The sequence below is a fragment of the Dasypus novemcinctus genome, chromosome 4 (assembly GCF_030445035.2).
Source record: "Dasypus novemcinctus isolate mDasNov1 chromosome 4, mDasNov1.1.hap2, whole genome shotgun sequence".
Taxonomy (NCBI): domain Eukaryota; kingdom Metazoa; phylum Chordata; class Mammalia; order Cingulata; family Dasypodidae; genus Dasypus; species Dasypus novemcinctus.
Window position 1 is genome coordinate 94991336 of NC_080676.1, and position 26213 is coordinate 95017548.

Consider the following 26213-nt stretch of genomic DNA (forward strand, 5'->3'; position numbering starts at 1 on the left):
GAAATGCTCTTGGCACTAACACTTATATAAAAGTGGGGAAGAAGCAGAATTGGATAGAGTGTGAAGCTGAGTTGCAATGCAGTCCTAACAACAGCTTTCACCAATACCCAGAGAGCTCTGGAGCTGAAGGGTTCTTCAGAGTTATCCTGAGATGGGCCCAGAGAACAACTTTGTACCCCTGCACTGATCAATTACTAGACATGCACAGCCCCATGAAAGGGAGTTCCATTAGATGAGGTGATTCTTTGGAGCTGAGGCAATTTCCAAAGAGGGCTGACAACAAATAGGCTGCAAATTGTCCCTTTGTAGCAGTTTGATATTATTGATGAATTCCAAAAAAGAAATATTGGATTATGTTTGTAAACTGGTCTTTTCCTCTGGGCATATGAGATTATATTGGATTCAGAGGTTTATCTGATTAATCAAGTAAACTTTTTTTTTTAAGATTTATTTTTATTTATTTCTCGCCCCTTTCCCCCACCTACCCCCTGCCCCAGTAGTCTGTTTTCTGTGTCCATTTGCGGCATGTTCTTCTTTTTGTCCACTTTCTGCTGTTGTCAGCGGCATGGGAATCTGTGTCTCTTTTTTTGTTGTGTCCTCTTGTTGTGTCAGCTCTCTGTGTGTGCAGTGCCATTCCCGGGCAGGCTGAAATTTCTTTCGCACTCCTTATGGGGTGCACTCCTTGCATGTGGGGCTTCCGTACGCAGGGGACACCCCTGCATGGCAGGGCACTCCTTGCGTGCATCAGCACTGTGCGTGGGCCAGCTCCACATGGGTCAAGGAGGCCCTGGGTTTGAACCGTGGACCTCCCATGTGGTAGACGGATGCCCTATCCACTGGGCCAAGTCTGCTTCCCAAGTAATCAAGTAAACCTCTTGTGTCAGTAGGGTGTCAAGTCCCCACCCTTTGGTGGGTTGGGACTCACAGATAAAACACATGGTAAAGGACAGGGTGGAGGGTTTTTGATGTTGGAGTTTGATGCTGAAGCCTTAAGTTGGAGCCCCAGAAAGTAAGCTCACAGAGAAAAGAGAAGCAAGCTCCCAGAAGGGAGAAACCCAGGAAGCCTGACCCTTCATAGATGTCAGCAGCCATCTTGCTCCAACATGTGAAAACAGACTTTGGTGAGGGAAGTAACTTATGCTTTATGGCCTGGTATCTGTAAGCTCCTACCCCAAATAAATACCCGTTATAAAAACCAATCAATTTCTGGTATTTTGCATAGCACCCCTTTGGCTGACTAATACATCCTTGAAGAGGGAATCTGCGCAGTATATCATAATGCTGCCACACGGACCATATCAAAGCACTTTTGGAGAGTTGCACTAAACGTATGGATGGCTTTGAGAATATGGCACTGAAAAAACTTTCCAAATGTTTCTCTCCTAACATCAATTCATAACCTGTGGAATTAGTGTTCCACAGAACATGATTTGAGAAATGTCTCCCTAATCTTACAGTGGTTTGCAGTTTGTGTTAAAAGAAATGTATACAGATGGTGTTTTAGTTTGTCACAGAGCTGCTGATGCAAAATACCAGAAATGTGTTGGTGTTATAAAGGGGATTTATTTGGGATAAAAGCTTACAGTTCCAAGGCCATGAAGAGTCCCAACTGAGGCACCATCAGATGCTTTCTCACCAAAGTCAGCTACTGTTGATCCTGGCATGTTGCCACATGGTGAAGCAAGAGACCTGCTCATCTCTGCTGAGGTTTCAGCCTTCCCCTCTGAGTTCACCCTTTCCTCTTGAGCTGCTCCGTGGGCCCAGCCTCTTGGGGCTTTGTGTTTAAACAATCCCCTTTCTTATATTGCAGAATCAAATATGGCAGCTTCCTTTGCCTGTGTCTGTCCCTGTGAGTCTGTTTATATCAGACTCAGCAGTGGGGTGGGGATTTAATGTGAGTCACTGATGTAGTCCAATCAAAAGCCCAAAAGCAATCTTATAAAATAATTTAATCAAAGGCCGCTCAAGTTGAATTTAATGCAATCAAAGGGCACCACACCCAGAGGATAAGATTAATTTACAAACATAATCTTTTGCTGTTTGAGATTCATAAAATAATCTCAAATTGCTCCAGGCTCTCCTGCCCATCAGCTTGGGCCTATCAGTCCTGGATGAAAACTTTGGTGACGCTATATTGGTTATGGGCTTTTTTTTTTTAAAGATTTTTTAATTTTTTTCTCTCCCCCCCCCCATTGTCTGCTCTCTGTGTCCATTCACTGTGTGTTCTTCTGCAACCACTTCTATCCTTATCAGCGGCAACAGTTATCTGTTTCTTTTTTGTTGCGTCATCTTGTTGTGTCAGCTCTCCGTGTGTGCGCCACCATCCTTGGGCAGGCTGCACTTTCTTTCACGCTGGGCAGCTCTCCTTACGAGGCACACTCCTTGCACGTGGGGCTCCCCTACGCAGGGGACACCCCTGTGTGGCAGGGCACTCCTTGCATGCATCAGCACTGCACATGGGCCAGCTCTACACAGGTCAAGGAGGCCTGGGGTTTGAACCGCAGACCTCCCATATGGTAGACGGATGCCCTATCCATTGGGCCAAGTCTGCTTCCCGGATATGGGCTTTTGAGTCATATTCTCAGGGGTATGGGAAAGTGGCTTTATTTTCCCATTGCTGCACTTAATTTATTTCTTAAGCTGTCAATCTGCCTCATGGAAAATGCATACATAACTTCAGGTAAATGTAGTCATGTATGCATTGTCAGGTAAATGTAGTTACGTCTGCATTATCTTCCAGGGAAATGTAGACATTAAATTTTAAATTAAGTTAATACAGCATCTTAGCCCCCTTATACCCAGTGTTGCATTTAAGCTCCAGATGACTTGGATCATGTCATGGCATTGGGAGGGTTACATGTAAGTCTTGATTGGCACCTGCCCACAACTGGCTTCAACTGAGGCTGACACATGCATTGGCACCTGTCCACAACTGGCATCAACTAAGCTTGATACCTTCACTGCAGTGGGCTAACATTTCTTTAGGTGTCTCTCCTCCAGTACTTACCACTGAATATAGCCTAATATCCAGGGATAAACATTGATCATCTTATCTCATTTTCTTAACATCAAGCATTTTATAAAGTTCCATAAAAAATAACTCTTGGTGGTCTGATAACTTTTCAATATTTTGAGAGATTCTATTTTAAGGAAATTATGCCACCACCATTTCCAGGGTTGCATTTATTTATTTATTTAATTTATTTTATAAAAAGATTTATTTCTCTCCCCTCCCTCCATTGTCTGTTCTCTGTGTCCATTTGCTGAGTGTTCTTCTGTGTCTGCTTATATTCTCATCAGGTGGCTCTGGGAACAGATCCTGGGACCTTCTGGAGTGGGAAAGAGGCGATCGTTCTCTTGTACCACCTCAGCTCCCTGGTCTGTTGCATCTCTTATTATCTCCCCTTTGTGTCTCATTTTGTTGTGTCATCTTGCGCCAGCTCTCTGCGTGGGCCAGCACTCCTGCATGGGGCAGTATTCTGCATAGGCCAGCATTCTGCATGGGCCAGCTTGCCACACGGGCCAGCTCAAACAGGCCTCGAACCCTGAACCTCCTATATGGTAGACAGGAGCCCAATTGCTTGAGCCACATCTGCTTTCCCCAGGGTTGCATTTAAACTACAGGTGACCTGGATCATGTCATGGCATTGGGAGGGTTACATGTGATTCTTGATTGGCACCTGTCAAGAACTGGCATCAACTGCGAGGAGCAATGTCCTTTCCAGTCCTCACTGATGTCATCCTCTATGCTGGCATCTGATGAAATGCCCACATTTCCATCCTGTATCTGTTGTAAGAGTTCATATTGCATCTCTGGCTATGAGGTCCCTCAGGTCTGTCAGCTGTCAGTCATTTCCCTAATATTCTCAGCCCCAAGTAGAAAAACATTTGATCAACCTTCTAGCCCCATAATGTCGATGAGGCAGTTTAGGATCCATCTGCCTAGACATACAGTGTAGGTACTTGTACCCCAATAAAATACAATGGTATCAAAGACAATTCCATGGAACTTTCTCTTTCAGGGTAACAAGATGGGAATTAGCACACTGGCCTCTCCATTCCTGGAACAAGTATATTTTTTCTAGGGGTTCTTTCATGCCGTAATTTGGAATATTGAAGCTAGCCTTCAGAAACCCTCACAAACAGCTCAGTCTTTTGCTTTCTGTCCAGCTGTGACTTAATTCCTTTGCACCTAGCTCTGAGATTTCTTTCCTTCTCAGAAAGAGTTTGGAAGAGGGGAAGCAACTCTAATTTTTGTAAACTTTTTTTTTTTTAAGTACTATCAAGTTTACAGAACAGTTACAAAAACTCAATAGAGTGAATTCTAACACACCCCTTTCCCTCCAGATACTCAGATCTACCAGTTTTATTAACCTTTTGTCATATTTGTGGTACCTGCATATCCATATATCTATTAATCCATCTACCCTCTATCCATCTGTTTATCAATCCATTTTCTGAACACTTGAGTGCAGGCTGCAAACATAATGCTCCTTTTACACATAATACTGCCACGTACATCTCGAAAGACCAAGGATATTGGCTTATAAAACCACCTTAAAGCTATTATCCAGATAAGAAATTTAAGATTGATATAAAGCTTACAGTCTATATTCCAATTCTTTCCTATATACCAATAATGTAATTTTGAACCTTTTTTCCTCCCTTCTTAGATACCATCCAAGACTAGTCCTGAATTTGTCATTGTCTCTTTAGTTCTTCTTTTTTTTTTAATATTGTGGGAACATATATAAACTTTGCCATCATAACCACTCCCAAGCATAACATTCAGGGGGATTAGTACCAATCACAATGTTGTGGTGCCCTAACCATTACTAAAATTTTCCCAACTCCCTACACCCACTAGTCCTTAACCCCCTTTCTCTTTTCTCACAACCTGTACTCTAATTTCTGTCTCTACAAGCTTTCACGGCATCCCGCAAGTTTTGATATTTTATAGTTTCATGATCGTTCATTTCAAAATGTTTTCTAAATTCCACTTTGATTTTTGACCTGTTAAATCATTAGATGTAAATTTATTAAATAAAAAGGATTTATAATTATCTTTACATAACTGCTTTCTGGTTTACTTCATAATCTATATGATTTCAATCTTGAAATTTGTTGAGACTTGATTTGTGATCCAGTATATGTTATGCTTTGGAGGATGCTGTGTTCACCTTTAAAAAATATAAATTCTAAAATTTTGGATATAGTGTTAATATATGAATTAGCTGAAGAATTGTTTTTCAAATTTTATATCCTTAATAATTTTGTCTGCTTTTCTGTTAACAGAGAAGTCAAAATCTCCAACTCTGATAGTTCCTTTCTCTTTCTAATTTTATTTACTTTTTGTTCTCTGTATTTTTGAGGTTAAGAGAATTCAAGTGTAATATTAAAGTTTTTGTGTGTACAATAAATTCTTTATCATATTTGATCTCTTTTTGAAATGCTTTGTGTCTTAAAGTCTACTTTGATATAATTAAACCAGCTTTCTTTTAGTAAGTATTTGCACTGTGTGCCTGTTATTTATCTATTGTCTTTTTGCTCCAAATCTACCTTCTGCATTTCTCCTTGATGCTGGGATTGGCTTCTGCAAATTACATTTCCCAGATGTCATTTTTAGTTGGTTTCCTATTGTATTTTATCAACAAGAGACACTAGGGGAGATTGGAAGATGGGAGGGAACTTTCTTCCTATTTTATTTTGTTTCTGTCAGCATTGTGCAAACATTGGCAGTTGGCTCTAGGCACCACCTTTTAAGATACTCTTGGAACCACTTCATGTTTTCCCTTTACAGGTACTAGCTGCCATGTTCTCTCCTTTAGACATGTTCTCTGCCATGTCTAAACACCAGCTCTTCAAGGCTTCTCTTCCAAGCTTCAGAATAAAACTTTCAAACAAATTAAAAAAAAAAAAAGTTTTGTCCAGAGTGACAGTTAAAAGTTATTTTATGAATCCCAAAAAGAAAAAGATTTATGTTCTTGAAATAATCCATTCCTGTCAGTATGAGACCCTTTTGATTGGACTACGTCAGTGAGGTGTTAAGCTTGGTCTCCACCCTCTTGCTGGATCTGATATGAACGGAGACATAGAGAGAGACACACAAAGGAGAGGGAGCGTTACCATTTTAATCTGGCCATGTGAGAGAAAGGACTACAGATTCACCCACAGCTGAGCTCAAGAAGAGAAGCCCCAAGAAGCTCAAGGAGCCAATGCTCAGGGAGAGATGATTGATCTGCCACAGCTGAGTTCAAGGAGAAAGTAGAGAGAGACTGACAGACCTGCTCTCTTGCCTGATTGCCATGTGACTGGATGCAAAGATTAATAGTAGCTGACTTTGGTGAGAAAGCATCTCTAGTGGTGCCTTGATTTGGACATTTCACGGTTTCAGAACTGTAAATTTTCACCCCAAATAAATCCCCTTTATAAAAGCCAACACATTTCTGGTACTTTGCATTGGCAGTCCCATGGCAAACTAAGACAGACAGCTTTTCTATTCTCTAAGAAGGTTACTCTGAAATATCTAGACAAACATCCAATTCATTCCTTAAGGCCCAATCCAAATGCCATCTCTTCTATGAAGCCTTCTATGACACTACTTCCTGCGCACCTGACTCCTTTGTTCTTCTAAACTACTTAGTTTAACATCTTTATTATAGTACATCTAGAACTATGTTCATATGGACAGTGACAATATATAGCACATAGTAGGAGCTCAACACATATTTAAATGATTTAACTAATGGCAATTCCAGACCAAATAAGAGGATGATGATTACATAGCAGTGGGATGGATAGAGAGAAAATTAATTCTGATAAGATGGGGTCTAATAAAAAAAGGTCATCAAATCATGCTGTTTCCCACCTAGTCCAATTAATTAATGCCAACCCTTTATGTGATGGAAATCACCCAATATTTTTCTTCCTGTGTTTCTAGCAATTACTCCCCTCCCTCCACTGGTTGTAATCTCTGTATCACTAGTGCTATTTGATGGTAGGCAACATACCTTAGGAAAAGTTAATGAAATCGATTTATAAAGCCCAGAAAGACAGAAAAATGGTTAATTTTATATCTCCATTTTTCTCTTAACAATTCATGATAGTTTATGTGATTACATGAGTTTAGAAGACACCTGTTATTTCCACCCAGCGGTCAAATTTCTTAAGCAGAATCACTTTTAATTTTCCAAATTTCAGTGTCACTTTCTATGCCTCATAAACATCACCCATGGTTAAAACTACTAACATATACCTTCTAATATATTATTTTGGTTACAGAAAGGGAGGAAATATTTAGACAAGGCTAAACATTATTATGTGGGCTTATAAAATGTTTCTTATGCACTGCCTACATCTTTTGGACTTCCTATTTCAGTCACAACTCAGGTGAAGAGTTCTGGGCAGATTTCGACCCCTTTTGTGTTGACAGTGCCACTCCATAAGCAAGCACCAAGACTCTAGTTTTGTGTCACAAGGCTTCTCTGATGTGCAATGTATGATGCCTGTGGTGCCAGCCAGGCTTTCATGTCTTTACAACACAGAAGCATGGGGAACAACCCTCAACATATAGGTAATGGCTGCTGATAGAAATGCTTCTTCTTTTTGTCCCTTGAGCAGACAGTTCAGAGACAAAGTTTAATAAAAATCCTGAGGAAGTTCTGCATTAAATTAACTGTTAGTGGTGGACCACTAGATAACTCTACTTTGTTTTGCTTGGATTTTCTTTCCCCTCTTCATCCCCCTGTCCCTCATTCCTGCGCTCTGGGATCATGTTCCTGAATAAAATGTGTTGACTTTTTGTCCCAGGCTCTGATTTCAATAGGTTGGTAAATAGGCTGTTGGTAGATTATATAATACAGAAGTGTAATTTTCCTTGACTCTGAATATGCTACAAAGAAACACATATTTGGTTGGCAGTATAGTTGTTGGTTAATTTTGATGATTTTGCATCTTTTCCTTTTTTAAAGCTCATCAGCCATCCTGAAACCTGATCACTTAAGAAAAAAAAGTTGGTATAAATTAGTTTTATCATTGGATAGGCATATTTTTTATGATGATGGCTCTAAGCAATTTGGTTGGATATTCCAATGCAGTACAGAGGAGCCTTAAGTCTACTTAATCAGTCAAAGCTCCTTATTGCTTTGGAAACAGCCATATCATATTTCTTATTCTAGGTAAAAGCTGAATCTTTTACTGCTCTAATACTAATTTGCTGTAAAAATGTAGCAGACGTTAAAACTGAAAATATTACTAGAATATTATCAGGGCTTTCTTTATTTATGAAGAAATGAATGACTACCCTGAAAGATATGGGGGGATTATTAGGAATAAATTAATATTGTCCATACGCTGGCCCAAATAAAAAAGTTAATTATTTTACTCATTCAAGATACTGAAAACACTACAGAAAAATAAATAAAAGAGACACAAAACAAAATCTCTACCTCTTGAAACTTATATTCTAGTGTTGGAGAAAGTGAGACAATAAGCAAATTAAATCTAAGTGTTATGGATAAAAATAAACTAGGGATGAGTAAGAGACTGCAAGTTTTTTTGTTTTGTTTACTCCAAAAGTCTCACTGAGAAAATAACATTTGAACAGAGACCGGAAGAGGGAAGAGTCAGCCCTTACAGATGATTGGGGAGGAGCATTAGGCAAAAGGGAAAAGCATATGCAAAAGTCCTCAGATGCAAAGAAGCCAGTGTGGTCGAGAAATAAAAGAATAGATGAGGTAAGAAAGGACAGGAGGAAAGGAGGTAGTACCAGAATGTGTGGGGGTGGGGTTCTCAGTGGACGCAGGGCCACAGTATGCACCTGCAGGGTATTTTGAAAAACTATGAGGACATTTGGTATTACCATGCTTGGGTGGTACTATTGGCATTTAGTGAGAAGGCACCATTTATTTTCAAGTACTGTAATGCTCAGAACAGTTCCATCAACAAGCTGCTTTTCCACATTCTGCATAACTTTAAAATGCCCTCCTGTACATTCATGTAGATGTAAAACTATTTATAATTATTTATGCTAACTTCTAAATTCCATTAATGCAAGCCAGGTGATTGGCATTAACTTTGTTGGAAAAAAAAGTAAAAGGACAAAATATGTTTGCTCAACTTTGGAAAGCTTCTGGTTAATGTTTTTCAGAAATTTTTCCTGCCCCATACTCTCTCCTTTCCTTCTGGAACTCCAATTACATGTTACCACTTAATATAATTTCGAGTGACTGGTACTGTATTTATTAATTTTTTTTTCAGTGTACTCAAATGTGGAAGATTTCCACTAACCAGTCTTCAAGTTTACTGATCATGTATACCGACATGTCCAAACTACTGATGATAATAATCAGTAATAATAAACAAATAATTTCAGATACTGCATTTTTTCAGTTCTAGGACTTTCAATTCATTAAAATATCTGTATTTCTCTCTTTTTCTAAAGATTTATTTTTATTTATTTCTCTTCATTTCCCACCCGGTTGTCTACTCTCTGTGTCTGTTCGCTGTATGTTCTTCAGCGTCCGCTTGTATTATCAGTAGGCACTGGGAAACTGCATCTCTTTTTTGTTGCGTCACCTTGCTGCTTTAGCTCTTCGTGTGTGCAGCGCCACTCCTGCGCTTTTTTTTTTTTTTCATGCGGGGTGGCTCTCCTTGCAGGGTGTACGCCTTGCGTGTGGGGCTCCCCTACGCAGGGGCACCCCTGCGTGGCATGGCACTCCTTGTGCACGGCAGCACTGTGCGTGGGCTAGCTCACCACATGGGTCAGGAGGCCTTGGGTATCGAACCCTGGACCCTCCATATGGTAGGCAGATGCTCTGTCAGTTGAGCCTTGTCCGCTTCCCTGTATTTCTCTTGAAAGCTCCTGTCTCTTCACTTATTATATCTGCTTTTTATAAATAAGATCCTTCAATATATTTGTCATGGTTATTTTAAAATCTCTTTCTACTAATTTCAACATACATAAGTCTGTTTCTATTGATTTGTGATAAAGGTGACAACGCAGAACTGGGAAAAGGATTTTTTTCCCCCAAAGAAAGAACATAGGTCTAATGGGTAGTTACTTGAGAAAAAAAGTCAAATTCTATTTTACACCATACCCCCAAATCAGTTTTAGTTGGTTAGTAGATCTAACTGTTCACAGAACAATTATGTTTTCAGACAGTAAAATAGAAGAATGTCCTTGTGACCTTGTTGTAGGCAATGATGTTCTAAAAGAATAACAAAGGCCCTAACTACAATGAAAGCCTGAGAAATTAAACTTAAATACAAATGAAAAATTTACATTCATCATACTCTAGCAATTACAGCAGTCATAACTGAAAATGGACTCATCTGTAGACTATATAAAGATCTACTACATAAGTAGAAAAAGACCACTCAACAGAAAAATAAAAGCATTTTATTAAAGAGGATATATAAATTGCCAATAATCACATGAAAAGATGAAGTGCAAATTAATAACCACTCAGCCATCAAATGTTGGTGAGGATGTGGAGCGACCAGAACTCTCATCATACATTGCTGATGGAAGTGTAAGGTTGAAAAACTGTTGGCAGCATGAACTATAGCTGACCATAAGCATACCAAATGACCAAGCTAGTTCACTTTTAGATGTATAGTCCAATAAAAATATATTTCTACCTGAACAAACAGATATGTATAACAATATTCACAGCAATATTATTTGTGACAGTCCCCAAACTGGAAATAATATGAATATTCAATATCAGTATAAGGGACCAGTCACAACAGACCATATGTTTCATGATCACATTTTTATAAAATGTCCAGAATAGGCAAATCTATAGAAACAGAAAATAGGTTAGTGGTTGTTTAGGGCTGGGGCAAGTGGAAAGTTAGAGGGGGAGAATAGCTAAAGGGTACAAAGTTGCTTTTTGAGGTAATGAAAATATTCTAAAATTGACTATGGTGATGGGTGTATATTCATGTCTGTAACTATACCAAAAACCATTTAATTACACATTTTAATGGGTAAATTGTATGGTATGTGAATTATATCTCAATAAAGTTCTTATTAAGAAAAGAGCAACAATACAATAAAGAATAAGTTGTGGTATATTCATTCATATAACTGAATGCCATACAGCATAAAATAAAGTTAAATGAAATAATAAATACCTACTATATTCAACAACATGGATGAATCTCTCAAATATAATATGGATTTAAAGAAATCAGATACTATAAGCTATTTACTGAATTAACTTGAAAAAGTGACTTTCAAAAACAGACAAAACCAATCTATGCATTTGAGGGTAAAATAGTGGTTATATTTGAGAGAAGTTGTCCCTAGCTGGCATAGGACGAAGGATGCTGGTAATATTCTACTTCTTGATCTGGATGTGTATATCTGCATCACTCTGAAAGTTCATTGAACGTGTACATTTTTGATTTACGCACTTTTCTCTACGCATGTTGTACTTCAACAAAAACATACTAAGAAATATTTTAAAAATGGCCCAAAAAGTTGCCCGACTAGTTTGCACTGGAAAAAAAGGACTAAGAGAATGTAAACATTTTCAGTCATTTTTTGTGGCTTGGGATTATAGAGTTTTAAAATGTTCTTTTATATACCTTTCAGTACTGTTCAAACCATCACCAATGGTACATATTACTTTTACCGCTAGAAAAAAATTGCTGTTTACATGCAGTTGCCTTGAGATACTCATGTATTCCTTTATACCAACTTAATTTATTCAAAATGTAAGGACTATGGCTTTTACTCTGAGAAGTGGGAAATGACGCCTTGACGACGCCAGGAGAGCACCAGCGGCCACCCAGCAGACCTTGCCAGAGAGGAGCAGCAAAGGTGCAGGTGTGGGGACCCAAAAGATGGTGAACCAGACCTGGCCAGGTGAGGGCTGAGTAAACCTGACGGCTCGCGCACCTGAAAGATCCTTGGTCCTGACCACCAAACTGTGGTCGGACCTGGGAAGGGGTGAAGGACTAACCGAAGTTCTAGCGCCCCTTGCTGGGTAAAGCGAATGGCAATCCGTACGTTTTTTGTCTGGCCAGCAGAAAGAACAGTTCTTGCCTTTTAAAAAGGTTGTTAAAACAGAAACAACGCCTAACGTGCGACAGAGACCGTAAGTGGCTTGCGAGGTCTAAAATATTTACCAACTGGCTCTTTACGGTAAAAGCCTGCCGATCCCCTGGTGAGAGGTTCTAGGTCGAAATATCTTAAACGGATTAAAAAAATTTACCTGCGCACGCGCTTGCTGGCAAAGAGCCCACGGTGGAAAGAGAGTGCCCTTTCCGGCAGTGGTACCAAGCTGGTAATGCCGCTAGCCAGACACAGGACGTCGAAATCCACTAAAGTGTAAAAATTCACCTGTGACGGATCCAGCCTGAAAAGGGGATGGTCTGACTGGATCTGCCCACAACGGCTTTTTGGCGGAGGGCTGCAAAAGGATGAGTGATGATAACTGCAGTCCTTAGCGGATGGCAAAGTAGTAGGATGCAGGCCTTCCAACTGGGAAAGCATCGTTATCACTCCTGGAGAAACCAATGGACTCACTGAGGAAGTTTTCTTTTCTCTGTGGTACAACACAGCTCCTGACTGCGAAGTCAGCCAGCTGTACGCTAACTCTGAAAGCCGCGTCGCGTGGGTGCGGCCGACGGTCCTGCGCATGCGCAGAGGCCAATGAGGAGGCAGCGGTCCTCCCACCGCCAGGCCTCGGTGGTTTTCCACCGCCAAGCTGGGCAGGCAATGTGCCACACCGAAGGGCCCCCGGGGGAGGAGAGACGGGGGAAGACAGGGCGGAAGGACATGCACAATACTTTTTGCTGAATAATTTGAGTTTGTGGCTATCATAACCTCTTTACTCTTAAATGTTGCCCGCATTTTACCTCCACAAAAGAGAATTTCATGTGATTCAACCTAATACTTAAGCACTATGCCGCGAGAACCAGGAATTCTCCTACATCAGGGTGTCTCAACAGAGCCTCTGTTGACGTTTTGGGCAGGATAATTCTTTACTGTGTGTGGGGAGGGGGGAGGAGGGTTTGTCCTGTGCATTGTACAGTGTTTAGCAGCATCTCTGGCCTCTGCCCATTAGATGCCAGTAGCACCCCCTCCTTCACAGTAGTGACAATAAAAAAAAACGTTTCCAGACACTGTCAAATGTCTCTGGGTAGAGGTGGGAGTAGTAACATCAACCTTAATGAGGACTGTTGTCTTACGTGATCACAATACAATGACCACCCTTAGGAATTTAACCTAGTTACTTACTATAATAAGCAATCCATTTTTAAATTTTCTTAACTGTCTCCAAAATGTTGCTCTGTTGTTGGTTTGTGAAATACATATCCAGGATCCAGAAGGATCATATACTGCATTTAGTTGTTATGTCTTTTTAATTTTCTTCAATTTAGAACATTTCCCCAGCCTTTTCATTTGTTGTTTTTCTGGTATTGACGTTTTTGAAAAGTCGAGGGCAGTGTTTTTTTTCCAGAATGTTCCTCAGTTTGGATAGATTGGATAGTTTTCCTTATTATTAGATGCGCATTGAATATATTTGTTTTCGTTTGTTTTGGGCTGGTATTCTGCCTAGGCGATGTTATAGCTAATATCACCAATTTAGTAGATAAGATTATCTACTGTTTAGCTATCTTAATAAAATCAGTTAAAAAATTCATGTTTTCCCCTGTGACTTGAGATACCACCATTATCACAGATATAAATTCACATATTATGCTTGGGTCTAAATATTATTTTCTGTTTTTTCCACTATCTGATCATCTATTCATATGCTTACACTACACTGTTTTAATTTACAGAGACCATGTAAGGTATTTCAATATCTGCTAGGGGTAGGCCTGACTCATTGCTGTCTTTTTTATTTTTGGTGTTTTTCTGGATATTCTTGCTTATTTATTTTTCCATATAAATTATAGAATCTAGCTCAAGAAAAAAATACAAAAAAGATGGAGATCAATATATGATATTGCATTTTCCTATTGAAGAATAAGGTTTATTTTTCCTTTTATTCAAGTCCCAATTTTATATCTTTGAGGAAAATTTTTCAGTTTTTTTGCTTACAGGTTTTGCACATTTTGTATTTATTTCTAGGGTATTTTTGTTGTTGTTGGCAATGTAAATGGGGGTATTCTGTTTTATTTCTCCCTATAGCTGCATTTACACTTTTATTTATACATTTATTATACTTTTGATTATTCTTTTTGAAGCTCAAATTGCCCCTCTTTAGCTAGTAGAAGATAGTTCATTGGCTCCATTCACTGACACAGCCTCAAATATCTTGATAGTTTCCTTGTTTTCTGACTCTTCAAGGTCAGAAATATAATATATTGTACACTTACTGCCCCAGAATTAGTTATTTCTTAAATGAGTCCTCATTACCTTCAGTGAAAGATTGTGGAGACCACCATCTGGGTACACATAGGGATTTTCAGGGCTAAATGGCTTGTCATTGTTTCTCAGACTTTTCAATGGCTTATGTACTTTTTCAAAGAAATATGGAATATGTAGTTTTTTTAAAAAAAGATAAATAATAAATTTGTACCGATATTCCAATTCTAAAAAAAAGTTAAAAGTGTTTTTACTTAAGGTATTTGATTTTATACTGTGTCTATCTTCTCTTGCTGAAAATCTTGGTTTTTAATGATATTAAAAACATTGCCTATTTACTTTTCTATAATATATATCTAATAGTTCTAAAATACCAATATTATAACTGATAGTAAGATTGTTAAGTGCAGTTTAATACAGCTAAGTTCATTTGTTTCAGGTTGTTTTAAAATCTACCTTGCTTAATTTAAAAGAAAATTAGATCCAGATTAGATTAAACAAGCAATTCCTAAATATTTCTAATTTTTTGAGTGGAATGGCTAATTCATTTATTTAATTCTTTCATTTTTGTTGATATAAAGGTTTAAGGTTATGAATTTTGTTTTGAACATCCCTTAGCTGTATTTTGTAGATTCTGATATCATGTTTTCATTTTTGTTTTTTTCCCCCCTAGGAATTCTCAATGTCAGTTGGTATTTCCCTTTCAAACAAACTATGTTTAATAGGAAATATTAAAATTTCAAATGGGGAGGCTTTCTTATATTTTGATTTTTATTAATTTCTAGTTTTATGATATTGTTAATAGAGAATACTATTTTTATTATTTTTTGGATAATTTTTCAGGTTTATCTTAATACCTAACATAAATTCAGTCTTCATAAATGCATTTTGTACCAGGTTTTTTTTCCCCCTTGGACTAAGAGAAGTGCACTAATGTCTGCTATAATTTGTTTATTTCTGTTTTCCTTTGAATCACTTTCTACTTTATGAGAGTAGCTACTGTGCTATTTGCTGCATATATTTTCATAAATATTTATTTTATTTTCACTGTGAATTGTAGCCTTTAGCATTATAAGGTGTTCTTTTTTGTCTCAGCTGTGATTTTGGCCTAAATTCTACTTTAGTAGATTTCAAAATTTCAAATCTTGCTTTCTTTTTATTTGCATTTTCTTGGAACACCTTTGCCCATCCTTTCATTGTTGGAATTTCTGAATTGTTTCCTTTAGGTGTGTCTTTTAATACAACATAGTGTTGGGTTTTGCTTTGGGATCGATGTGATAGTTGTTGTTTTTTTTAAATAGCAGGATTAAATCTATTTACATTTCGTGCCGTAGCTGATATATTTCATCCCTGTTGTCTTACATCGTATTATATATATATATATGTAATATATGGCTTATTTGGTGGTGGTAAGGATTATTGAGGGAAATAAAGGAGAAAAGGGAAATAGATAATGCTGGGGGGAATATTCTGTTTTAAACAGGTGGTCAGGGAAGACCTCACTGAGAAAGTAACTATTGCCCAAACACTTGAAGGAGTTAAAGGAATGAATCATTTGGGTAAGTGAAGTAAGACTGTTCCTGCAGAAAGAAGAGTAAGGGCAAAGGCCCTGAGGCACAAGAATACTTGGTGTGTTTCAAGGAAGCTGGTTTGACTACAGTCAAGGATCCCATGAGGATCTGATGGGGCATTGTAAATTGAAGGGAGAAACAAAGACCATTTGCCCTCAAGGGATATTTTGGTGCTAATGTTGAAATAACATTACTTCTACCTTGCCACATTGATAACTACAGAAATACATTAATAACTTTGGGAATTTCAGCCGATTTAGGAGAGGAAGACAGGGTGTAGCATATAACTTGTATGTAAGTAGTTTCATCTCTGCTGACTTTGAGGACTGGATTACTAAACATCTTTCCAAACCTATACTACTGTAATAATCTGAATATAGTTTTCACATTTCTGATGTTTCAGGTTCAACTCTATATTCTACTCCAAACACTTCAGATGTATATTCACAACTACAACTTTTGGCTATATGTATGTGTGAGTTTTCATGGGAATAATTTTATTGAAACATACATATCAATGAACTGTATTTTGACCAATTAGATGTTCCCAAAGCATAAAAATATTCAAATTCTGTACTCAGAATCTTGACTAAAGGGCAGAAAATGAAATAGAAGTTTTGAATTCTTTTGAAAAGTCAACTATTTGGCTTAAAATAGTATTTTTCTTTTTATAAAGAAATCTGTTGTTTTAACAGAAAACTATGGCAGAGAATGTAGAATGAAATGGGTGTGTGTCTGGGCGAGGAGTGGGAGTGAATTAGGATGGTAATTCAGAGTAAAGCATTGCCCAGGTTTCACATGGATGGGGACTGAGAAGGGACAAACTTTAAATTTATGCAGCGTTATTTCTTCCTTGTCTTTATGTACTTCATTTGATAGTGTTTTAATTTTCTTCTTCCTTTTCCTCCATTTTTTCTCCTTCACCTTCCTTTTAAACTGGCACAGTAAAATGTTTTCTGAATAAGTCACAACTGAAATAGACAATTGAACGATGCATTGTAAAATAGGACACTAAACAAAAGACTTCATCTGCGAGCTGAGGTCATCGCGGCGCGCACACACCCGGTGCAGCCCTTCACTAGTGTTTCTCTGAGCGAGGGACATTTTCTGCAATTTTTGGTACAATATTGCCCCCTGCTGTTCATGAGGAAACACTGACTACAGATTTTGTACGTCTTCGTGCAATATTAGGTACTATTAGAGAAAGTTAGACGATGTAATTCAAAGATTTTAGAACTGCGTAAGGAATTGCTTTCTAAAACACTGAATAGCAAAAGAATGACAAAACAGTTTTTTCTACTCCCCGGTATGTAGAAAAAGAAAAATCTATCACTGAGTAATTTGTCTAATTAAGTTGATTTCTTCTTTCTAAAGGGAGCAGAGCACAAGGCAATTGAGGTAACTTAGATATAAACTGCTAAAGAGAGGAGCAGGGAGTAGTAGGCAGGTAGACATGCTTTCAATGCCTATTTGGAATTTTGTGTGTCCATATTTTAATTGGCATTGATGTTTAGGGGAAAAAACCTGAAAAACCTTTGCACAATACAAAAGATGTGGAAAAATCATATCAAACAACTTAAAAAGAAAAAAACTCTGGATAAAAAAAATGACAATCCTTGGAGGCTAACAGAGGACCTCATAAGACAGAAATTTAGGATTAGAGACAGTCCAGATGCAGCCTGATCACCCAACCAGGCAAGTTATATATTATAATTATTAATAAAAGAGCAAAGGACAAAATACATTTATTACTGGGAGTGGTAAACAACACAGACTAAGCTAAAAATACAGCAGATGTTCTAGTCAGAAAGAATGTATCTAAAAGACCAATCTCAAATCCCAACCCAATTGCTCCAGATGATGACCCAGATCCTGTGCCAGGCAATGGTGACTACATGGATGAGCTATATAATCTAAATTGATGGGTGACAAGATCCATGACTATAGTTAAAATACTAAGAGCAGCAATGACGATGACCCTATTACAGTAAAAGAGAAGATGGCATTTATCGGACAGGAAATCTTAAAATTAAGGCAAAATGGAGAAACAACTGAAACGCCATGGCTATTAGATCTGTGGTCCAAAGAAGCACATACTTTGCCACTAACAGGCAATCAATTAATACAATTAGGAAAATGATGCTAGGCTAAATCAAATACTAAGAGGGTTTTGAGAAATCCATTCAGAAATCACTGTTTTATTGGATCTCTAGGGCCTGGGAATTAAGGTGGCTCTTTCCAAATTTACAGCAGTAAAAACAGGGACTAGGTCCTCTGCTCAGGATGCCACTATTTTGATGAAGGTGGGACTATTTATTGTGATTTATGATGGTAGTGCTAATAGTCTGTTAGAAGCAGAAGCAACGGACAAAATTAAGTAAACTATATTAAGATTAGCATCATGTCATGAGAGAGTAGGTCTATTCATATTTTCATAGGTGCTGATACAATTGGCAAATTAACCGATGCTATTATAATTGCTGAATAATTGTCAAAATAATAATTACACATTCAGAACACTGTTCAGTTTTGAAAAATAATACAATGGAACCAATACCAATCAATAATGCATGGTATGGTGGTACTGCTAATATACCATGCAATAAACTAATTTATTAGTTTAACTCGAAAATTGGAAAAAATATGACCTTATATTACTGGAAACTAATTTATTAGTTTAACTAGAAAATTGGAAAAAATATTACCTTTACCTTTACTGAACATCTCATAGTGATTACTTAGAACTTTGGAAATAAATACAAAATGCCTAATATAGCTGAAACAGCAATCTCAGTATTGGTGACTGCTGCAGAACATCCTATATCATTTAGGGTTGACTTTACAGACTGGAATGTTAAGGAAAAGATTTTGAAAAATGCTGAAAATTCCATAACCTCATTTAACTGGATAACCTTAAACCTTTATCATAAAAATACACAAACCTCACAGTTCACGATGAGGTTACATTGACCAAAATTAGCTCACTGGAAGCATGATGTGATGGTATAATAAAAACCTTATAGTCCTGTAAATATTCTGCAAAATGATCCATGAACTTTATGTCCTAACTTTGTTGCAATATGTGAACCCTGTAAAATACAGAGAAACAACACAGAATATAAGATTATTATATAGAACATTACCCCTGCTGATGTATTGCAGGCTATTAGATGATACTATTTCAATTTCTAGAATTTGGGAAATCTAACTACTTAACAAAAGACATCTGTCATACTTGGCCCTACTATAGTAATATATACCTTGTAATTTAATAAAAGAAAATTTTTTTGTGATAACTCCATTCTCCCTACCTAATTTTTACTTAATTTTTTTAATTAAAAAAGTTGTAGGTTTATAAAATAATCATGCAGTGCGACGGCTTGCTCGGTCGGTAGAGGTGGGGTCTGGCTGCGGACGAGGGGTCGGTCCAGCTTTGGACGAGGGGTCGGTCCCGCTTGGGACGAGGGGTCGGTCTCACAGGGGTTGCGCAGTTCGGCTGACGGGGTCGCCTGGCAAAGCCGGCGACGAAGGGGTCGCCCGGAGAAGCAGGCGACGAACTGGGGACAAGGGAGGCCAGGCCCTTGTTGGGGGCTCTCAGGACTGGAGGGCGCACGGCAGAAAAACTACCGCGGAGACAAGGTAAACACGCAAGTCCACTTTATTGAGGGAGAGGCAACAGTTTTATAGGGGCTGGGGAAGGCTGATTGGTCGAAGCCACTCCCTGTTCTGATTGGTTGCCGGCGAAAGGTCAGTGGGCAGTACTGGACGGGGGAGGGGTGGTGGTTAGGGATTGGCTGTCGCTGTTGCTGGGGGAAGGGGCAGGGTTTCGGGATTGGTGGCTGCTGTTGCTGGGGTGGAGGGCAGACTTGAGTTTCCCGCCCACGCCTGGCTGTTGCTGCTGTCGGGGGAGGGGAAAGGGCAGACTGGATTTTTCCGCCCTGCGCCTGCGCAGGGAGAAGGAAGGCATCGTGTGGCGCTATCTGGGAGGAGGGGCGGCCGTGGAAGCATGGCTGCCGAGAAGGGGAGACCCAAGGGCACTCTGCGCCCATGCCGAGCTTCCTTCAGGGGTGGCGGTGGGCCTGACCAACCACCCTATTATGGGGGCAGCGGTTTGGAATAGGCCTACCGCGGCCGCCGCCCCCCCGCCAGGTCAGCAAACCACACTTCAGCCCGAGGGGTGACCGCAATGCAGAAAATAAAGGATTCCCCAGTACCACAATATTATTAATACCTTGCATTGGTGTGCAACATTTGTTACAGTTTATGAAAACACATTTTTATAATTGTACTATTAACTTTAGTCCATGGTTTAGAGTTCATTATTTGTGTAGTGCAGTTACATGGATTTTTTAAAAAGATTTTATTTTATTTGCATATATGCAACCTAACATTTTGCTTTTTTGCAAAACATATTAAAAGTTATTTATTTTTTGTTGTTGCTTAGTTCCTTTTTTTTTTGTTTCTACACTTTCCTTTTAACCATGTTCAGATATATTCAGTGCTGTTAATTACATTCACAAAATACTTCAGTGCTGTTAATTACATTCATAAACTTTTCCATCATTCCAAGTAAGAACCCTCTACATTTTATGCCTAACTTTCCATTCCCAATCCCCATCCCATTCACTGGTAAAATATGTTCTATATTCTGATTCTATGAGTTTGCTTATTCTAATTATTTCATCAGTGAGATCATACAATATTTGCCCTTTCGCATCTGACTTATTTCTCTCAACATGATGTCTTCAAGGTTCATCCATGCTGTTGCATGTATCAGGATTTTATTCCTTTCTAGTGATGAATAATGTAAATCACCACATTTATCCATTCCTTGATTGATGGCTGCTTGGGTTCTTTCCACCTTTTGGCAATTGTGAATAAGCCTTCTATGAACACTGGTATTTGAGTCCCTGCTTTCAATTCTTTTGAGTATATACCTAGTAGTGGGATTGCAGGTCTTTTTATTTATTTATTTATTTTTGTCTTTTTTTTTTAAATGTCACATTCAAAAATATGAGGTCCTCATATATTCCCCATCCCCTCACCCCACTCCTCCCCCCATAACAACAACCTTCTCCATTATCATGAGACATTCATTGCACTTGGTGAATACATCTCTGAGCACCGCTGCACCTCATGGTCAATGGTCCACACCATAGCCCACACTCTCCCACAGTCCACCCAGTGGGCCCTGGGAGGACATACAATGTCCGGGAACTGTCCCTGCAGCACCACCCAGGACAACTCCAGGTCCTGAAAATGCCTCCACATCACATCTCTTCCTCCCACTCCCTACCCCCAGCAGCCACCATGGCCACTTTCTCCACACCAATGCCACATTTTCTTCGATTACTAATCACAATAGTTCATGAGTAGAATGTCAGTAAGTCCTCTCTAATCCATACTCTATTCCTCTGTCCTGTGGACCTTAGAATGGTTGTGTCCACTCCACATCTATATCAAGAGGGAGCTTAGATTCCACATGGATGCTGGATGCAATTCTCCTGCTTTCAGTTGTAGGCACTCTTGGCTCCCTGGTGTGGTGGTTGACCTTCTTCACCTCCATGTTAGCTGAGTGAGATAAGTCCAATAAGCCAGAGTGTAGGAGCTGAAGTCTGTTGAGGCTCAGGGCCTGGCTTTCACATGGTCAGTCCAGAGATTCAGGTCCCCTGGGTATACACCAAACCCCAGTGCCAACTACAGATCGGGTAAAAATAACAGGAGAGGCTTGTGAACAAAGATCACATCTGAGTCCAGCTCCATCACACAGAAACACAAACTCCAAAGTAGGGCCAACTGACATGGCACTGAACTCCATCTGTGCCAGGTCTTTTTGTAATTCTATATTTGACTTTCTGGGGAACTACCAAACTGTCTTCCACAGAGGCTCCACCATTTTTCATTGTCACCAGAAATGAATGATTGTTACTATCTCCGCATTTTCTCCAACACTTATTTTTTGTTTGCTTTAATAGCAGCCATTCTAATGTGTGTGAAATGGTATCTCATTGTGGCTTTGATTTGCATTTTCCTGGTGGCTAATGATGTTGAACATCATTATGCCCATGTGTATATCTTTTTTTGGAGAGATGTCTAGTCAAGGCCCATTTTTAAATTGGGTTGTTTGTCTTTTTGTTAAGTTGAAGGATTTCTTCAAGTATTCTGAATATTAAATCTTATGGGATATGTGGTTTCTAAATTTTTTCTCCCATTGTGTGAGTTGTCATTTTATTTCCACAGTAAAATCCTTTGAGGCACAAAAGATTTTAATTTTGTTGAGGTCCCATTTATCAAAAAATTTTTTTCTTTTGTTGCTTATGCTTTGGGTCTAAAGTCTGAGAAACATAGCCTAACACAAGGTCCTAAAAATGTTTCCCTATGTTTTCTTCTAGGAGTTAAATCATTCTGGCTCTTATATTTAGGACTGATATTGATTTTTGTGTAAGGCGTGAGGTAATGGGCTTCCTTTCCTTTGCAAATGGAGATGCATTTTTTCCAGTACTGTTTGTTGAGGAGACTGTACTTTCACAATTGAGTGGTCTTTGCCTCTTGCCAAAAATTAGTTGACCATAAACATGAGTATTGATTTCTGAGATTTAAATTTGATTCCATCAGTCTATTTGCCTGTCCTTGTGCCAGTATCATGCTATTTTACACTGTGACTTTGTAATAAGTTTTCAGATTGGGAAGGGTAGGTCTTCCAACTACATACTTGTTTTTCAAAATGGCTTTGGCTATTTGGGACCTCTTACATTTCCATATATATTTGATGATTGGCTTTTCCATTTCCACAAAGCAGGTTTTTGAAATTTTGATTGAATCTATAAATCACTTTGGATGGGATTGTCATCTTATCATCTTAACAATATTTAGTCTTCCCATGAACATGGAATGTCCTTCCATTTATTTAGGTCTTCTTTTAGCAGTGTTTTGTTGTTTTCTGTGTACAAGTCCTTTACATCCTTGGTTAGATTTATTCCTAGGTGTTTCATTTTTTTTTAGTAGCTATTGTGAATGGAATTTTTTTTTTCTTGGTTCCTTCTTCCTATTGTTCATTGCTTGTTTAAGGGAACATTACTGAGTTTTGGGTTGTTGATTTGTACCCTGCTACTTTGCTGCATTCATTTATTAGCTCTAGGGGCTTTGTCATGGATTTTTCAGGATAGGATCATGTCATTTGCAAATAGGTGATGCTTTCCTTCTTCATTTCCAATTTGTATACCTTTTAAATTCTTTTTCTTGCCTAATTGCTGTAGAAAGAACTTCATGTACAATATTGAATAACAGTGGTGAGAGTGGGCATCCTTGTTGTGTTTCTGATCTTAGAGGGAAAGTTTTCAGTCTTTCACCAAGTATTAACAGGATGTTAGTTGTGGGTTTCATATATGCCCTTTATCATGTTGAGTTATTTTTCTTTATTCTTAGTTTTCTAAGTGTTGTTTTTTTTTTTTTTTTAAATCAAGAAGAGGTTCTGGATTTTGTCAAATGCCTTTTCTCCATCAATTGAGATGGTCATGTGTTTTTTTTCACTTCATTCTGTTAATGTGATATATTGCATTAATTGATTTTCTTATGTCTAATCATTCTTGAATACCAGGGATAAGTCTGACTTGATCATGGCATATAATCCTTTTAATGTGCTGTTGGACTTGGTTTGCCAGAATTTTGTTGAAGATTTTTGCATCTATTGGTCTGAAATTTTCTTTTATTTTGGTATCTTTTGTCTGGCATTGGTATGAGGATGATGTTGGTCTCATAGAATGAATTAGGAAGTGTACCCTCCTTTTCAATGTTTTAGAAGAGTTTGAGCAGAATTGGAGTTAAGTTTTCTTGGAATGTTTGGTTAAATTCCCCTGTGAAGCCATCTGATCCTGGGCTTTTTTTGGGGGGAAGTTTTTGATGACCAGTTAAATTTCTTAACTAGTAATTGGTTTGTTGAAATTTTCTATCTCTTCTTTAATCTGTGTTGGTAGTTTGTGTGTGCCTTAGAATTTGTCCACTCTATCTAGGTTATCTAATTTTTTTGGTAAATAGTTGTTCATAGTATCCTCTTAAAGTCTTTTTAAAAATTTTTAGTGCGGTCAGTGGTAATGTCCCTTTTTCATTCCTGATTTTCATTATTTGTGTCTTCTCTCTTTTTTTACTTTGTCAGTCTTGCTAAAGGGTTGTCAATTTTATTGATCTTTTCAAAGAATCAACTTTTAGTTTTATTGATTCTCTATTATTTTTGTTATTCTCTATTTCATTTATCTCTAATTTAAACGTTGTTATTTCCTTCTTTCTGCTGCTTTGGGTTTAATTTGCTCTTTTATTTCCATAGTTCTTCCAATTTTGAGGTTAGGTCTCTAATTTCAAGTCTTCTTTTTTAATGTAAACATTTAGAGTTATAAATTTCCCTCTCAGTACTGCCTTTGCTGCATCCCATAATTTTGGTATGTCGCATTTTCATTTTCATTTGCCTAAAGATATTTCCTAATTTGCTTATGATTTCCTCTTTAACTCAATGAATATTTAAGAGTATGCTTTTTAAATTTCCATATATTTGTAACTTTTCCATTTATCCCTCTCTTATTGATTTCTAGTTTTTGACTCAAAGTCTCTTTTATCTGATATTAGTTTAGCTATACCAGCTATCTTTCATTTTCTAGTATGGTATATATTTTACCTATCCTTTCACTTTCAACCTACTCATATCTTTGAAATTAAGGTGAATCTCTTGCAGAAAGCGCATAGTTGGCTCATTAAAAAAATTTTTTTGAATCCATTCTGCCATTCTCTGCCTTTTGACTGGAGAGTTTAATCCACTTGTATTTGAAGTTACTAATGATAATGGAGGTCTTTCTTCTGCCATTTTGCAATTTTACTTACATAGATCTTATATATTTTGATCCTTAATTCTTCCTTTAATACCTACTTTTTATATTTATTCAATTTTTTTGTGTATTGTACCATAGTTAGTGCCTCTGTTTTTGATCTGGATATATTTTTCTTTTTCATCTCTTTTTCTTTTGGTTACCGTGGGGTTTAAATTTAGCACCCTAAATACATAACAATCTTATTTTGTTTGATACCAATTTAACTTCAATAGCATACACAATTACTTTTGGTATATCCCTCTATCCCCTCATCTTTTTTTTTCTTTTTTTTTGTACTTTTTAACACCTACATCTTCATACATTAATGTCCAAAACTATAGACTTATCATTACTTTTTATGCCTTAGCATTTTAGTACCTATAGAAAGTAAGAAGTAGACCTACATACAAAAGAATGAAGTAAGATAATATTGGCATTTATAATTACACAATGGCTACCTTTAACAGAGGTCTTTATTTCTTTATGCTGCTTTGAACCACTGTTTAGTGTACCTTCCTTTCAATTTGAAGAACTCCCTTTAGTATTGCTTATAGGAAGGTCTAGCAGTGACGAACTCCCTCAGCTTTTATTTACCTGGGAATATCTTATCTCTCCCTCATTTTTGAAAGAAAGTTTTGCTGGGTATAAAATTCGTGGTTGGCAGTTTTCTTTCAGCACGTTAAGTATTTCAGCACACTGCCTTCTTGCCACCATGGTTTCTGATGAGAAACTGGCTCTTAATCTAATTGGGACTCCCTTGTATGTAACACATTATTTTTCTCTTGCAGCTTTCAGAACTCTCTCCTTGTCCTTTGCATTTAATAGTGTGATTGATATATGATGGGGTATACTTTTCTTCATGTTTATCCTGTCTGGTGTTCTCTGTGCTACTTGGATGTACATATTCATATCTTTTGCTAAGTTTGGGAAGTTCTCTGACATTAGTTCTTTGACTATTCCTTCTGCCCTTTTCTTTCTTTCCTCTCTATCTGGAACTCCCATAATGCTTCTATTGTTATGCTTGATGGTGTCCCAGAGGTATCTTAGGCTATTTTTACTTTTTATAATTCTTTTTTCTTTCTGACTCATTTCAATTGTCTTGCCTTCAAGGTCACTGATTCTTTCTTCTGCCAGTTCCAAATTCTGTATAAATCCTCCTGAGAATTTTTCATTTTAGTTAGTGTTGTGTTCAACTCCATTAGTTCTGTTTGGTGCCTTTAAAAACTTCTGTTTCCTAGGATTCTTATATTGCTGACTCATTGTTCTCCTGACATCCTTTATTTCTTTCTCTGTGTTTCCTTCATCTCCTAGATCATTTTAAAAAAATCTTTGTTACATTTGCCCACATTCTTGTCTTCTTTGTTGGTGTTTTCTGTTTTTTGTACTCTTACTTTGGATAGGCCTACATTTCCTGTTTCTTTGCTTGTCTTATACTCTTTTGCTGCACTTTGTACAGCA

The 26213-nt window shown here is 37.9% G+C and overlaps 1 long non-coding RNA gene across 2 annotated transcripts in view; it reads right to left on the reverse strand.

The window, feature by feature from the left end:
• LOC131278261 (uncharacterized) overlaps positions 1-12599 on the reverse strand; it is a 54444-nt gene extending 41845 nt beyond the window's left edge. For both annotated transcript variants that reach the window (XR_009185575.1, XR_009185576.2), the window contains exon 1: positions 12225-12599. This is a non-coding gene — a long non-coding RNA (uncharacterized lncRNA). The remainder of the gene's footprint in view (positions 1-12224) is intronic.
• Between the last annotated feature and the right edge of the window lie 13614 nt (positions 12600-26213).